Here is an 11,046-nt window from a genome sequence, read left to right on the forward strand (position 1 = left end):
GTCTGTCATTTCCAAACATGGGTTCCGGTAAAACTCGGTCCAGTGGACCCCACGGATCCATGAGATTCGTGTTTTACCCGAACCCTTTTAGTTTATTGTACAGTTCGGTTGCAGGTTGTTCGAGTTATTAATGATATATAGCATTGGTAGAAGACTGTGACAGACCGAAGGTCTATCAAGCCCAGCATCCTGTTTCCAACAGTGGCCAATCCAGCCAGTGGTGTGCTGGTAAATATTTAACAACAGGCTCTCTCTCCCCGGTCCACCTCTGCCCCCTCCCCCCACTATTTATTTTTGTTTTTATTTCTTATTTTTTTAATATTTCATTATGATCTTTTATCATTGCTGGTTTGATATATTTATATTTTGTGTTTGTTTACAGTCATATTTTTAGGTTTTCCGTTTTTAGAGTTGCTCCTTTCAGAAGGTTTCAAATTAGGTATGTGTCCACCACTCCATTTTTATTATTTAATATGTTACACAATATTTTCACATATTTATATATGTTCAAGGTCTAATGCTGTATATCAGTGCCCTTGCTTTGCTGTTCTTATGTATATGTTCTTATATAGATATTCATTATTTATTATATATATGTTGGGAATCGTATACATGTTTATATATATACAATTTTTAAATACATATAATGCGTTTTTTTGTGATGGGATGATTTATTTATTTATTTATTTGTATTAAGTGGTCTTTTCTATGTACACCACAAAGTTATTTATTCATGTTTAGATTTTACATACATGTATGTATAACATTTTATTATCATTTTATACCTTATACATTATCTATTTGTCCATGAATATATGAGAAACTATGGTGGTATGTTGTTTTTATATTTTAAATTTGATGTTTTATTTATTATAATTCAATCTGTTTGTTTATTGTAGCCCCTGACGCAGCCCTTGGTGGGCGAAACACGGCCTGTGTCGGGCAATTTGTTTACATGCGATATCTTCAATAAAATCTTTCTGATGTTATATTGATCTGCTGGCTTCTTTTTCCAAGTCACTTAACCCTCCATTGCCCCATGTAAGCCGCATTGAGCCTGCCATGAGTGGGAAAGCGCGGGGTACAAATGTAAAAAATAAATAAATAAAACTGTGTAGGAATATGTGCTGTTTCCAACAGGCACCATATATAGCAAAGGTGTATGCAAGTTGTTTACGAGTTTGGTGAATATTCAGAGTGTTCTAGCTTGATATATTTACAGCAAGCGACAGGCCTCCACAGCCCAAACTGTGACTTTCACCGCCTGCTGCACAGCACAGTCTCAGTAGTATAATACTGTGTACATATATATATGACAAAGTAATATATGTATGCTGCTATATCATGTTTCCTTCACAACCTACTATCCCCCCTGGGTATATACATGGACTGTTGTCTAGTGCTTGTAGGGAAAGGAAAGAAGATCAGCATTTCATGCAGTCATTCACTGATGGATAGGAAATGGAAAATTGAGTCAACTCTTTTACTGTGTGTCGATGGTGTCTGGGATGCAGGATAAGGGGAATAACGTGCACTGTTCCTTATTTCATGGAGACCTGCATATATAGAATAAGAGTGTAGATTGTGGCCACACTAGTCTTTTTTGCTCGCAGCCATGGAAATTATGGGACTCTACCTATCGTGATTGCTGGGGGTCCACTGCGACTGGTGGTCCGAGCCTGTGAGTGGGTGACAGGGAAAGAGCATTATAATCCATCACAGCCATTGTAAATGATTAATGAAGTGACACACACAAAGACACAAACCTTGGCTCATAGAACGTTGGGGTGAGAAACATGGTACAGGGACACTAGGATAGGGCCCTGTGGCTCAGCTTTCTGGGGTTCCTGTGCAAAGTACAAGCAGAATTTCAGCGGTCCAGATACAAAAAGCTGCAAAGAAAGAGTACAGGTGGAAAGGGCTCACTTTGGAAACTATGGACAGTTTGGGGGGCGTTCCAGCACATGATGTCAGCCATCCTCCGAATCTCAGCGACCGTCTCCTGTGTCCCGTTGCGCATCTTGGTTCGCATCTCCCGCATCTTGTTTTGCATCTCCCACATCCTGTCATGCATTTCATTTCTGAGATGATTGACAGAACAACGAGCAAGGTGCATTTCTCACAAAATGCTCTTGAGGAATCACTATGTACCACGGTTCCAGTCTGTCTGCCTTTCCAACATACTGTCAATAGACAAGAGACACTGTTCCCCAGCATCATGGAATAGCGGTACAGAGGAATCAACACTTATCACTTACCAGTGTCTCTCCCACAACACATGGCCTATATGTGTAGGACTCCACTGAAAGGGATCCACCTGCAGAGGAGGGTGCCCTGCAGGTACTGCCCTGTATCCTCAGACATAAATTCTGACAACACAGAACACATCCTCATGGAACTGCCTTGCCAAGAAGTGGGAGAAGGTGAACAAGTGACTGCGTCCTCCGCTCACTCCTGTTCCCGACCTTCGCTTGGTAGAGGGACTTCGTCTGGTACAGGGACGTGGGGCACCTCCTCTGGACATGGCACTGGCAAGAAAATTGGGGAATGAAAGTGTATACTTCTATATGTCAACAACCCACAACACATCCTGCAAACAGACTTCTGGCTGATCACATGTATCAAACCATCCCAGCACCCCAACCACGGTCTCCAGGAGCAGGATGGTGTTCACCAGCTCTTCAGCGGGTGTCAACTGGATGTTGATCGGCAGACCACCAACTGTCTGCCGCTATGAAGCCCTGATCTGAGACACTTTGTCTTTAACCTTACTGCGCATATCACGCCAATGGTGTTTCACCTGTTCCACAGTGTAGTTTGACATTCCCAGCACGCTCACTTCCATCGCTATTTGTGCCCACACTTTATTTTGATACTATTCTCTCCTCTGCTCTGGACACTCTTGCCCCTCCCATGCCCCGTCCTACTAGGTGTACCAAACCCCAGCCTGGTCTTCCTCTCAGCCATCTCTCTCTTCTCCAGTCTGTCCAAAATTCTGCAGCACAACTTATTTTCCGCCAAAATCCTTATACCCACACTAGCCCACTCCTCAAATCACTTCACTGGCTCCCTGTCCGCCTCCGCATACAATTCAAACTTCTCTTACTGACCTTTAAGTGCATCCATTCTGCAGCTCCCCATTACCTCTCCATTCTCATCTCTCCCTACATTCCTCCCCGTGAACTCCGCTCACTGGACAAATCTATCTTGTCGTCCCCCTTCTCCTCCACTGCTAACTCCAGGCTTCGTCCCTTTTTCCTCGCAGCACTCTATGCCTGGAATAAACTTCCTGAGCCTTTACGTTTAGCTCCATCTCTACCTATTTTCAAATCTATGCTGAAAACCCACCTTTTCACCACTGCTTTTTGCTCCTAGCTACTACTCAATTGCCTCCCCCGTGTTCCTTCTCACCCAGTACTTCCCTCACCCTTAATTGTCTTGTCTGTCTGTATTTTTAGATTGTAAGCTCTATAGAGCAGGTGTTCAGCGCTGCGTGCGTCTGGTAGCGCTATACAAATGTTAATAATAATTTTTGGCACTGACGGTGCTCCGTGCCTGGGAGTGGTACTGGGGGTTCAATCGTACAAACTCCTCAGTCACACGCCTGAGCAGCAGGTCATTTTCTTCTTACGTGAAGTGATATGCCCATGTTTTTTTGACATGCTCACTGGACAGTGGCATGCAGGCTCATTTTCGAAAGAGAAGGATGCACATCTTTCGACACAAATCGGAAGATGGGCGTCCTTCTCACAGGGTCGTCCAAATCGGTATAATCGAAAGCCGATTTTGGCCGTCCCCAACTGCTTTCTGTCGCAGGGACGACCAAAGTTCACGGGGGCGTGCCGTAGGCATAGCGAAGACTGGACTTGGGTGTGCCTAACACATGGACATCCTCGACCCGTAATGGAAAAAAAAGGGCGTCCCTGATGAGCACTTTGACGACTTTACCTGGTCCTGTTTTTTTTTTACAACCAAAGCACAAAAAGGTGCCCAAACTGACCAGATGACCCCCTCCCACCCTCAAAAAAACTTTAAAAATATTTTTGCCAGCCTCAAATGCCATACTCAGGCCCATCACAGCCCATCACAACATCTTCTGTCCTTCTGTGACTGTTCTCTTGTGCTTGACTGCTTAAATATTTTAAATTTAAATGCTTTACTTTTTGTCTATTAGATTGTAAGCTCTTTGAGCAGGGACTGTCTTTCTTCTGTGTTTGTACAGCGCTGCGTACACTTTGTAGCGCTCTAGAAATGTTAAATAGTAGTAGTAGTAGTAGTAGTATGCAGGTCCCTGGAGCAGTTTTAGTGGGTGCAGTGCACTTCAGGCAGGCGGACCCAGGCTCATACTGATTGAATCATTTGTACGATTCTAGCTGAAACAAAGATTGCTGTCTAATGGGGAAACCCTGGAACTGATGATTACAGAGCCTTGATAAAGGCTGGTAATTCTGAATCCCAGAAGGGAAAGTACCCTCAGAGGCTTCTTGGAAGACCAGGAAGATGGAAATCCTTGGGAGCCAGGCTCAAGGATAGGAAGCTTTTTTTGAGTAGCTCATGGTGGAAGAAGAAGCAGCAGCAGCCCTTTGGAGCAGGCACAAAGCAGAGAAACTTTTGGGAGCAGCTCAGGACCGAAGAAAAGGGCCTGTAGGGGCATTGTTGGTACCCAAGGCTGGTAATCCTGAACTCCAGCAGGGAGAAACCCCAGGGCTCCTCTTGAACTGTGGACCAGTGAAGGGAAGGCCTCTGGGGTGCGATCGTTATTAGAGGCCCTATAGGAGTGAAGACCTCCGGGGTGCGATAGGCACTAGGGGTCCTACAGGACGAAGGCCTCCAGGATGCAATTGGCACTAGGGGTTCTACAAGAGTGAAGGCTTCCGGGGTGAGATCGGCACTAGGGGTCCTACATGAGTGAAGGCCTCCGGGGTGCGATCGGCACTAGGAGCTCCACAAGAGTGACAACCTCCGGGGTGCAAGCAGCACAAGGGGCTCAGAGAGAAGAGACAGGGGGCCCACAAAGCCTTAGGAGGTTCCCGGCAATGGCAGCAGAGCCAAGCGCTATACTTCTGGAAGCCCAGTCTAGCAGTCATCAGCCCAAGAAGTCTTCAGCCGGAAGGGTGAGATTTGCGGGGTCAGGGTGAGGGTGGATTTCCAATCAAAGGAGAGGAGGGACCTAGGCCACACAGCCATGCCCCTACATTAACTTGACCTAACAGCAGGGATAGGCTTACTGCTACCACCTCGGCAAGTAAAAATGACAGGTACTGAATTACAGGTGAGGGACTAAGTCGCCGTTCTGAATATTTGAATCAGAGACTACTGGTTCTAGAGTACATGTAGGTTAAGAGGTATTATTAATGGTGTTAGTTCCCATGTGTTTCAGGAGGAGTTAAGTGTCCAGTCTATGGATTTTTATGTATCATAGTGATTACATTGTAAATAGTTAAATAAAACCTGTTTAAATTATTAGCCAGCCCTATTTACAGATGTCCCTTATTTTCCTGGAAAGGGAAGAGGGACATCCCACCAACTAACACTTTCTCCCCCAGGTGGTGACGCCGAGCGTTAAGTGAGTAAGGGCCCGACGCGGACTGCCTTTGGGAGGCTGCAGCCAGGTTGGAACCTGGATCCAGGAGTGCCCAGTAAAGGGGTGTTACACTGGTTTAGTGTGAATCTTCCCGGTGCCTAACTTTGGACACCATTTAAAGAATTCTCCCACCCCCTCCTATAGGGCACCTATTAGAAGCATATTCTCTAAAGGAAAGTAAGTGTCTGCTTTCCTTTATAGGATACTAGTGTAACAGTTAAAATATGCACACATAACCTGGGCATGAGCAGTTCTACCAACCATAAAGCTGGTTAAATGTTTGCACTGGATTGCTGGGAAAACTCATGTAAGTGATAGTATTCTATAAGTTATATATGTAACTGTGTGCCCTCCCCATGCTCCACCTTCAAACTACAGTGGGGGAAATAAGTATTTGATCCCTTGCTGATTTTGTAAGTTTGCCCACTGACAAAGACATGAGCAGCCCATAATTGAAGGGTAGGTTATTGGTAACAGTGAGAGATAGCACATCACAAATTAAATCCGGAAAATCACATTGTGGAAAGTATATGAATTTATTTGCATTCTGCAGAGGGAAATAAGTATTTGATCCCCCACCAACCAGTAAGAGATCTGGCCCCTACAGACCAGGTAGATGCTCCAAATCAACTCGTTACCTGCATGACAGCTGTCGGCAATGGTCACCTGTATGAAAGACACCTGTCCACAGACTCAGTGAATCAGTCAGACTCTAACCTCTACAAAATGGCCAAGAGCAAGGAGCTGTCTAAGGATGTCAGGGACAAGATCATACACCTGCACAAGGCTGGAATGGGCTACAAAACCATCAGTAAGACGCTGGGCGAGAAGGAGACAACTGTTGGTGCCATAGTAAGAAAATGGAAGAAGTACAAAATGACTGTCAATCGACAAAGATCTGGGGCTCCACGCAAAATCTCACCTCATGGGGTATCCTTGATCATGAGGAAGGTTAGAAATCAGCCTACAACTACAAGGGGGGAACTTGTCAATGATCTCAAGGCAGCTGGGACCACTGTCACCACGAAAACCATTGGTAACACATTACGACATAACGGATTGCAATCCTGCAGTGCCCGCAAGGTCCCCCTGCTCCGGAAGGCACATGTGACGGCCCGTCTGAAGTTTGCCAGTGAACACCTGGATGATGCCGAGAGTGATTGGGAGAAGGTGCTGTGGTCAGATGAGACAAAAATTGAGCTCTTTGGCATGAACTCAACTCGCCGTGTTTGGAGGAAGAGAAATGCTGCCTATGACCCAAAGAACACCGTCCCCACTGTCAAGCATGGAGGTGGAAATGTTATGTTTTGGGGGTGTTTCTCTGCTAAGGGCACAGGACTACTTCACCGCATCAATGGGAGAATGGATGGGGCCATGTACCGTACAATTCTGAGTGACAACCTCCTTCCCTCCGCCAGGGCCTTAAAAATGGGTCGTGGCTGGGTCTTCCAGCACGACAATGACCCAAAACATACAGCCAAGGCAACAAAGGAGTGGCTCAGGAAGAAGCACATTAGGGTCATGGAGTGGCCTAGCCAGTCACCAGACCTTAATCCCATTGAAAACTTATGGAGGGAGCTGAAGCTGCGAGTTGCCAAGCGACAGCCCAGAACTCTTAATGATTTAGAGATGATCTGCAAAGAGGAGTGGACCAAAATTCCTCCTGACATGTGTGCAAACCTCATCATCAACTACAGAAGACGTCTGACCGCTGTGCTTGCCAACAAGGGTTTTGCCACCAAGTATTAGGTCTTGTTTGCCAGAGGGATTAAATACTTATTTCCCTCTGCAGAATGCAAATAAATTCATATACTTTCCACAATGTGATTTTCCGGATTTAATTTGTGATGTGCTATCTCTCACTGTTACCAATAACCTACCCTTCAATTATGGGCTGCTCATGTCTTTGTCAGTGGGCAAACTTACAAAATCAGCAAGGGATCAAATACTTATTTCCCCCACTGTATATACCATTTTATTGAATAGCATATAGCCAGAAAATCGTCTTTTATGCATGTATGCACCAGTATTAAGGTCATTCGCAGTTGTACTTGGTGCCTATATATTGGTACCCATTTTATAGAATTACCTCCATAATGTCTACAGTTCATTTGTAAAGAGGAGCCATTGTCCAGTCAGCTTGCTTTTGGAAAAAGGCAGAGGACATAGATGGCTTTTAGCTCTAGATGGCAGTGCAGCCCTGGAGAATCTTCAGCTGCCTGTGGAAGTTTAATGTTACTCTTTGAATTCCACATTAGATCTTTCTTCCTCCTGTTTCCTCATTAAGAATTGCAACATGGCACTAATTGTTTGGTGCTGTTGCAGATGCTTGGCACCCATTTATTACCTTTTGGAAACAAGTGAGACCAATCTTGTAAATAACTCTGATTATCTTTCAGGCAAGACAGCACCAATTTGTTTTTTTTAATATATTGCACAACCTCAGGGTGTTCTAAAGTATCTCAGCTGTGACCTCACCTTTTTTTCTGTTTTGATGGCTCACTTAAGGACTGTATTCAACTGCATCACGAATTATTGAGGGAAGGGGGATACCTGCAGTGGTATCTTATACTGAGGTAGGTGAAGCACAGCCTTTCCCGCCCCCTCCCGTTCTGAAATGAAGGGGGTCCTTGTTTACTGCTGAAATAAGAAGAAATAATACTGGAATCATTTTAATACTAAATTTTTTATTTCTCCTTTTTGCACCTGTGGTTGGTTTGATTAAAGCCTTATCCTGAAATGAATAATCTATGGTTTCCATTGTAATTCATTATACATGGGACTGCATTTGTGATAGTTAAATTACCTATCACCTGCAGTTCATTCAAAATACTACTGCACAAGTCATCTGTGGTCGTATCTCAGCAGCGCTGGTTACCAGCCTCCTTTGGGATACAATTCAAAGCTCTTTCCCTTATTTTTAGGGTAGTAAAATTAGCAGTACCCCATTTGAGAGACTAGTTAGTCCTCTCTGTTCCAATCCACTTTCTGTATTTTTTTTTAAATTATATCTACCTGTGGTAAGGAGGTTTTTTTAGGTGGGAACACCAAAGAAGGAAAAACCATTCCAAAGGATTGTGCTTAAATGGAAAGGTATTTAGCATTTCGTAAACAATGCAAGGCATGGTAGTTTGAGCAGGCCTTCTCGAAAAGCTGGGATAGAATGGTGAGTTAATGACCAGTAAAGCCAAAGTTTGGATTAACAGGCAGATTAGAATTTAATAGAAATTGTTGTGCCTTTAATTGTGTATATTATTATTCAGTCTTTTTATTGTCTATGGTTTTTATACTTTATATATTATTGTATTATTTGTCATGTTTACTGTATGTGTTTTATTTTGTAAGGATCCTTTCAGGACCTTGTATATGTTAAGTTATTTTATGTTTATTATTTATAGCCTGCCTTTCTAAGGTGGGGAACACAACAACATACATAATTAAAACATACACGTCAAAAACAACAAATAACTGCAGTATCAGTGTAAGCAATAGTGAATCAAGACAAACCATAGGCTTGACCAAGTAGGTAGTGTTTCAACACCACTTTGAAAGAGGAAACATTCCTTTGTAGTCTCAATTCCAAGATCAGTTTATTCCATTCACGGGAACCGGTGCTTCTAAAAACATAAGCATTGCCGTACCAGGACAGACCAAAGGTCCCTCAAGCCCAGTATCTTATGTCCAACAGTAGCCAATTCAGGTCACAAATACCTGACAGAATCCCAAGAGACTATCCCCAAGTCCACCTTAATAATGTGTTATGGACTTGTCTTTTAGGAATTTGTCCAAATAGAAACATAGGGGAGCCATTCCACCTCCTTTATCAGTTTGGTCACCTTTCTCTATACCTTTTCTATTTCAACTACATCTTTTCTGAGATGTTAACCAGAACAGTACACAATATTCAAGGTGTGGATGCAACATGAAGCACATAGAGATATTATGATATTCTCTGTTTCATTCACCATTCCTTTCCTCATAATTCTTAACATCCTATTTAACATTCTAGCAGTAGGACAATACCATCCTAGCACAGTAAAGAGGTCAAAACCATACTGCCACAGTATCCCCCTCTGGATTTTCTGCAGTACTTTTTAAAAATCTGTTTAAGCCAATTACATCCAAAGAGGCAATGTGGATTTTGTTTTGAACTGCCTGGTTGTTAGATGTTGTGTTTCTTTTGGCTTGCAGCTTGTGGGCGTGTAGTTTCTGTCTTCTAAAGACTATCCCTTGAGTTTTAATTTGCATCCTTTGTGCAATGCAGGTATGAAGACAGAGGGGAAGATGTTCAGCCATGGTGGTAAGTGATTTGTAAGCTTCTCACAGCCACAGGCTGAACTAACTCTGGATATTCAATACCAGGGCATGAGTGACTCCCAGCATTGAATATCAAGGTATGTACGCTGACCCAGAAATTAACCAGGTACCAGCTGATATTCGGAGCAGTGCCCAGTTAACTTTGTGCATAAAGATAGGAGAGCCTTTTTTTCTGATCTAACTTTATTTGCATACTTTGCTGGTTAGTGGACTGAATATTGCCGCAAATTTATGGTTCTGCCCAAACTCCACCCCTTGACTGCTGGTTAGGGAACTGAACTTTGGAGTCCAGGAAGGAGCTCGGAGGGCTAGGGTAAGGAACAACAGGGAAAGAGGGACTGTTCTCTGCTCTGCTTCAGTCTATCCCTTCCTTGCCTCTTCTCTGTAGGCTGCAGAACATTCCTGCTGCTTTAGAGTTTGTAACAAGTGATGGAACTGCATTCCAGGCTCTTCTCCCAGAAACTAAACCCTGAGTTTTATCTACCTCTCTCTACTGTCTACAGTCCAAGATGTAAACTGTGGTCTACAGGCCAAGGAGTGAAAGAGAAGAACCCTCATCAGGTGCTAGCATAAGGAGAAAGAGGTACTGTTTGTTGAAAAGTTCCAGTGGGAGTTTTATGTGTGCTGAAGAGGATCCTAGTTTGGAAGGAGTGGGGGGGAGGGGGGGGGGGGGTTCTGTTAACTAAGAATGTTGGTAAATTTGGATGCCCAGTTAAAGGGACTAGGTTTACCCAGAAGCTGGGAAAACTCTGAATCCTACAGAATTGTGAGGAATGAAAGAGATCTGTAGGGTCACATGCTCTGACACCTGTGTGAACCTAGGTGCTGCCATTTTAGTCAGCTGCAGACTATAAACCGAACTAACATGGATTCTCTGAAGCAAAATATCTGTCCTATCCTAACATAACATAGTAACATAGTAGATGACGGCAGAAAAAGACCTGCACGGTCTATCCAATCTGCCCAAGAAAATAAATTCATATGTGCTACTTTTTTTATTTGTACTGTCCTCTTCAGTGCACAGACCGTATAAGTCTGGCCAGCCCTAACCCCGCCTCCCAACCACCAGCTCTGGCACAGACCTTATAAGTTTGCCCAGCACTATCCCTGCCACCCACCACCGGCTCTGGCACAGACCGTATAAG

This window comes from Microcaecilia unicolor, chromosome 2, assembly GCF_901765095.1.
Source record: "Microcaecilia unicolor chromosome 2, aMicUni1.1, whole genome shotgun sequence".
Taxonomy (NCBI): domain Eukaryota; kingdom Metazoa; phylum Chordata; class Amphibia; order Gymnophiona; family Siphonopidae; genus Microcaecilia; species Microcaecilia unicolor.